A 6,507-nucleotide genomic window follows, 5' to 3' on the forward strand; every position below is an offset into this window, starting at 1 on the left:
AAGTTATAAAATTATCTAATTCATTAAAAATTTGAAAATTATCTGAGGAATTGTTGATGGATCGTTCGTGATAAAAAGGGGAGTAGGTTGGGAATACTTGAGAAGGAGTGTAGGGAGATGTACATTGGTTTTGCGGTTGAATAGGTTGAAAAGGGGGTTTTGAGAAGGTTGAGAAAGTGGTTTGGGTGTGGGTAGAAGGGGATGGTTCAGAGTCTGCAAATTCGTCGGGAGTTTCTACATCGGAGTTATCAAATTGTGATATTGTTTGAAAAACTAAAATATCTGAGTAAATCAGAATTCATGCCTGATGAGGTATTAGTTCGTGGTGAATCAGGTGACGGAAAAGCAAAAAGTTGGATAAATTAGATGGGGTTTTGGAAGTTGGCAGAGTGGGAGTTTGATCGGTGGAGTGATCCAATTTTTCTGCTCATCGTGGGCTGAAAAAATGCTTATTTTGCGACTGAAAGGTGGTGGTATGGGGCTGTTTAAAAATTTGTTCATATTAATTGTCATTTTGGGGGTGTTACGTCACTATATGTTGAATAGGGCTTTGTACGTGACTTGGTATTAGTTTGGGGGGTTTGTGATTGCTAAGTTCCGAAAATTTCGTGAGACTAATGATAATGGATGGTTTTGATGGAGGTTTGGTAAGTGTGGTGCTGTGGGTAATGCATTTGTATTATTGTTTGATTCGTCGTATGTGTTCGGGTTTGTCGAAACTTTTGTATTGTATTCTTTGGTTTGTGCGTCTAAGAGAATTTTAATTATGGATGATGAAAATATTCCATTATATCTTGCAAATAATATGCGTGCTAAGCTTGCTTGTCGGTTTAATTGTGTATGTATTGCACTTGTGTTATAGATTTGTTTTAATAATGAGAAAAGAAATCCAATAAAATTAAAAGTAGCCTATAAGATAGTCAATCTTTCTAAGATGTACCATGGCCATCCTAGAAAAGCAAGGATTTCGTTTCTTAAGGTTACAAAACTGAAAATGTTTACTGGTGAGATATCTTATGGTCTATATTTTTCACCGTTTAAATATATGTAATCTTTAATATCTTCAAAATATCCGCTGTAGTCTTGTGTATAAATGTCTGAAAATCCTGCGGTTTCTGCAATTTTTCTTAAATTTTGATCTATGGATTGTCGTTGTATGGTGTCCAGTTGGGTTAGTAGTTCCTGAAATTGTTGTGTACGAATGTGATGTTGTATATCTGATTTAGAGTAGATTCCTATTGGTTGTAGATCAATATTAGGATTTCGAGCAATATTTCGAAAATTTTCAGGTAAAAACTATTTTAATGGTTGCATTAATGTTGGATATGGTGTTAGTAGGTAGTGTTTTTTTTCGTCGGGGTTTAATTGTACGACGTTGTGGCTGTTTTCTGATCCACATGGGATTGCGGTATCCCAAAAATATGTTCGTCCTGAAAGTGTATCAACAAAATGACTTTTTTTTATAGAATATTGGGATTCTTTTGTAACAACGTTTGTCTTCAAAAACATATATTGGTGATAATTTTTCGGTGCAAGTATAAAACCATAAAATATTTCCTTCATAATCAAAAAATTTTGATCTATTTCCGTATAACAAATATCCTGCATATGATATTTTGAGAACTGCTAGTGCTAGTGACTGTAAAATCTGGGTTCTTTCTAGTTCACATAGTGTGTTGCGCCAAAATGTGTGTTATTCATTAATGATAATTCTTGTAATCTTGTGCTTTTAGTGTCTCGTGGTTTGACTTTTCCACCAGGATTTCCTGTATTTTTAGGAGGTTTACTGGGATCTAAGACGTTCCTTCATTGAGAGGGTGGTGTGTTATTTGAGTGTGTTATATTTTAATTTTCCAGTTGTCATATCGAAACCTTCGTCGTGTTCGAAAAGTATTTCGGAATATTGTGTTTTGTGGAGTGGATTTTGGTATTTACATGCAAATTCTGTTTCGTGGTAGATTTGAAAGCGTGTTAATTTTTTTCTATTTTATGAACGTTTCTAAATTTAACATTGCGGCTTCGTATTTGACTTCGATTGACATTGTCAAATGGGATGGATTCAATGAAATAATTTTCATGGAATTTGATCATTCGAGCGTGGATTTTGCTACTTGAAATGTTGTACAAGTTTCCTCGGTAAACCAAACAATTGTTGCCTGCGTTCTTGTTGTAGGGTCACATTAGCCTTGGTCATTTTTGCAAGATAGTACGATGCCTTGATAAATTATTGTGTTATCTTTTAAATCTCGTGTGAGTTGTATTTTTTCGAGTTGTATTTTCCAGTCAAAAAACTTTATTTCTTGGTATCCTTTAATTTTTGTATCTGCTTTGCAGTTTGAAGGATTGTTTATTCCAATATATGGTATCTAGTGTTTGTCGTGAATATCATAAGTTAGTCGTCCGTGTGCGCCGTTGTGTGGAAATTTTTCGTCTAATTTAATATGTCCTTGATATCTTTCAAGTTCTGTTTGTTGTACAAAGTCTGCAAAGACTTGAAAGCTTACTATTTTTCTGTTTGACTTTTTATTCTTTGTCAAGTTTAATCTAAGTAGTTCGTTTTTACAATCTTCGGGGCTTAGATGTAAAAGTCTTTCTATTTTACTTTGGTAGAATGATTCGTGATCAAGTCGGTGTTTATTTCCATTTGAAACTTGTGAACAATGTACTTTCTTTTCGGAAAATGTTGCTGTAAACTTATTGCCTGTAAGTGTTGTTGCTCGGGCTTTTGAGTATAATATTGCGATTACATTTGTATTTTCTATAGCTTGTGGTTCTGTTTCGCAATGTGTTACCTCGTTTATTGCATATTTGCGTAGCGTTTTTTGTTCTTTTTCCTCACAATCGTAGTGTGTTACTAACAAATCATGAGGACCTGTGCGGGGAGATGGATTTGTGTTTTGTTCGTAAAATATTAGAAAAAGGATGTCTTGAATTGTTAATATTTTTAGAATATACATGTGTATAATTCCTGAATATGGGTTATAAAAAGTGAAATATCCAATTGTTTTTTTGGTATATCAGTCGTATTTATAAATAACTTCAGTCGTTATAAATGGGGGAGGTAAAGATGGAGCTGTTATGTTTGGTGGACTTAGGGGAAAAGGGTGTTGAACAATATTATTAAGTCTGACTGTGATTTCAAATTTTAATTGGAGACTATTTTGATGGAGTATTTGAATGTTGTGTTCTTGAATATTTTTGTGAATATCTTGTCTGGACTGTAATCATTTTAGTGCCCGATTGTGGAGTCGGCTACTTTCTTGATCTTTTCCAAATAGTGGGGGAGGTGCTACAAAAGTATTCCAATCTAATCGTAGGTGGGTATTTGTTGATGATTGTTCTTGGTATCTGGCGTCAAAATTGGTGGGGAAATTTAGGGGGAAAAATGTTGGTGAAATTTAACTTAAAGATGGTGTTGATGGAAGTGAAAGTGTTTCTGGTAGAGATGATATTGTTGTATCAGAGGAAATATCTATTGGTTCATTCACTAAATTTGGTTCACCTTGAGTATATGAGTGTGTTGACCAATATGGTGGTCGTTCGGTGGTATCTGGGGGGTTAAAAGGATTTTCTCGAATTTTTTTTAGGTTGCAGTTGAACCCAAAAATTCTGATGGGAGTTTCTGGTATTGTACTACTTGAAAGTTCTGAGGTAGTTGGTGTCGGTGATTCGGGTTTGTTAAATTGAATTCTGGGGTTTGGAAAATTTCTTTTTCTTCTTGGGTGTATGATTTGTCTTTTTATTTCAAGTGTGTTTTGATTTTGGCTTATATTTCTTACTCGATTAAGATCTTGCTGCAAGGTGGGGTATAAATTATATGTTGCTTCACTTAAAGGGGCTTGGCAATGAACTGGATCTAAGGGTTCAGATAATCGCACGTGTCGTTCTTCAAAAGTGTATGGGTTATCTCGAAAAGAAACTCGTGTTGATGGTGGGGGATTATTGGTAGTTGTAGGTGTTATTGGACTTTCTTGGGATGTTGTTGGTTGGGGCTGGTTTGGTGGTGGTTGATTAGCATTTTTGAAAAGTTTGTTGAGTGTTGAATTCTTATTGGGAAAATTTATGTTTATTATAATATTCTTCAATAAAAAGTATCAAAAGAATAGTTGCTAAGACGAATGTGACTTTTGCCTTTTTTATACATTTGCACATTGTCATGATTAGGGATATTAAATTTGTGAGAAAAATTATGAATAAAAGAAAATTTTCTTTTCGGCTAAAAATGGTTTATATCATTTAAATAGATTTTATGTTTTCGTACCTGTAGATGTGGTCAAGGATGTGATAAAGTTGGAGATATATTTCAAATAGGGAGTAGAAAATTTTAAAAAGATTTTAAAAAAATTATAGAAAGGATTATTAGAGATTCAAAAGATTCAAAGAAAAAGAGTAGCAAAAATTTAAATAGAATGAAAAGTTTTGTGGAGCGGTTTAAAAATTTTTGTTTTATGCGAGCAACTGTTATGGAAAGAATCATTTAAGAAATGATTTGTTTCGTCGAATATTTTTTAAATTATTGAGGCGAATTTTGAGTGTGGTCGGATTGTTTATTGATTTTTTGACAAGTGGGTTGAGTTTTGTCAAAAACTGTTGAGGGTGTTTTTATGGTATTAGGGAGATCTTCATAGTTTTGTTTTGACTTGTTGGTTAAGTGGGTGTATCTTTGAAATATTTGTACTTTAGGCCAAATTATCATGGGTCTTTTTTACTTTAGGCTAATTTGCCATTTTGGTTGGGGACTTTTGAGGTCTTAATTGGGAAAATATTGTTAATTTTTGCAAAGTCTGATTGTTATTGTCAGCATATTTTTACAGAAATGTGAAAGTTTAAAATGATTAAGAAGAATGTTTACGGTAATCTAAATTAAAGTTGTTTCTGAAATTCAACTTTCTTTATTATTTTAGACTGTGGAATGAATGTCTTATAGTTTTTTCGTGGTTGACTTCTAAGACGTGATGCTTCTCTATGTCCGGATTTTTGTTGGTAATTCTGTGGTAAAATTTTTTCTGTCAGTTTTCTATTTTTTCTTTCTTTTTGATATATTTTTGGTTCTGGTGTGTTTAACTTTTGAGGGTCTACATTTTGCTGTTGAATTGTATTTTTTGTGGTATTAACGTTTTGATTTTGTTCTATTTGTGAATGAATTTGAACGATGTGTAAGCATGTGAAAGAATATAATTGAGTTAATTCGCGGAGTGCGTATTCTTTTGGATAATCAGGTAAGAGGTAGTTACGGTGTTGAATAATTTCTTTTTTGCTGGAGTCAGTAAGTTTGTATACTTATTCAGTAGGTTTATCAATTATTTGATTTGGTCCTTTTCGAAGTGGTTGTAGTTTTTAGGATATTTATTTTTGTGTATTAAAATTGGGTATTAAAACAAGTGTTCCAATTTTTAAGTCGGTGGCTGGCATGAAGCGTGAATTAATTTGGTTGTTTATATTTTGCCTTTGTAACAATTTCTTTGTTACTTTTTGGTACATTTCATTATGTTTTTCATCTCTATTTAAAATCCATTCGGTATGTGTACCGGAAGCTAATTTTAAAATTTGTGGATGATGAAAGTGGTCTTCATCATGGGTATGTAATGGTAGATCATAATAAATTGAATTTTTGTTTGGTTGATAATATCCTTGTGTATTTTTATGGGTATTTGCTGTGAACATAAATGGTTTTCGTGGCTTTTGATTAAAAATCATTTCGTATGGTGACATTCCTAGGGTTGTTATGATTTGTGAATTATAAGATAAGGGGAATAACTTTACATCTGCTGACCATTCAGCGTATCTTGTATCATTTCCATTTATGATACATCGAAGATATTCTTGTAGTGACTGGTTCATACCTTCAACAAATCCATTTGTCCATGGTGCATGAGATGTACGTGGTTTATGTTTGATGTTATATAGGTGGCATAATGTGATGATTTCATTATTTATAAATTCTGTGCCTTTATCTGTAACTAGGTTTTCGGGTAATCCGAATTTAGCTATCCAATGTTCGTAGAATATTGTGTATGCGTAATAAGCATTACAATGTGGTACTGGGTTGAGTGCTACGTAGTGCGTAAATGCATCAACAATGACCATAATATAAAAATTTCCTTCGGATGATGGTGAAATTGGTCCTTTTGTGTCAAATGAAGTTCTATGATTGAAATATAGACTTTGCCCTCTAAAGTCTTGTTTTGGTGCTATTTATTTTTGATTTGGGTAAGGTTCATTCAATTGACATATAATGCAATCATTGCATAATACTTTAATCCAAATTGGTGCATTTCAGAAGTAAAAATTTTGTGTAAAGTTTGAATATGTCTTTTCTGATCCTGAGTATCCTTTTGTTTTTTATGTGTGTGATATGTTGAATGTATCAACATCGTGCTGAGGGGAAGACAGGGTACTTTGAAATTGGGTGTTTGATATTCTAAAAGATTTGTATTTTCCTTTTTGGTAGTATTATTAAATTTTCTATAGTATCGAAGGAGTGTTTTGTTTCCTAATACCGTTGTA

Source organism: Symsagittifera roscoffensis, chromosome 3 (genome assembly GCF_963678635.1).
Source record: "Symsagittifera roscoffensis chromosome 3, txSymRosc1.1, whole genome shotgun sequence".
Lineage (NCBI taxonomy): Eukaryota > Metazoa > Xenacoelomorpha > Acoela > Convolutidae > Symsagittifera > Symsagittifera roscoffensis.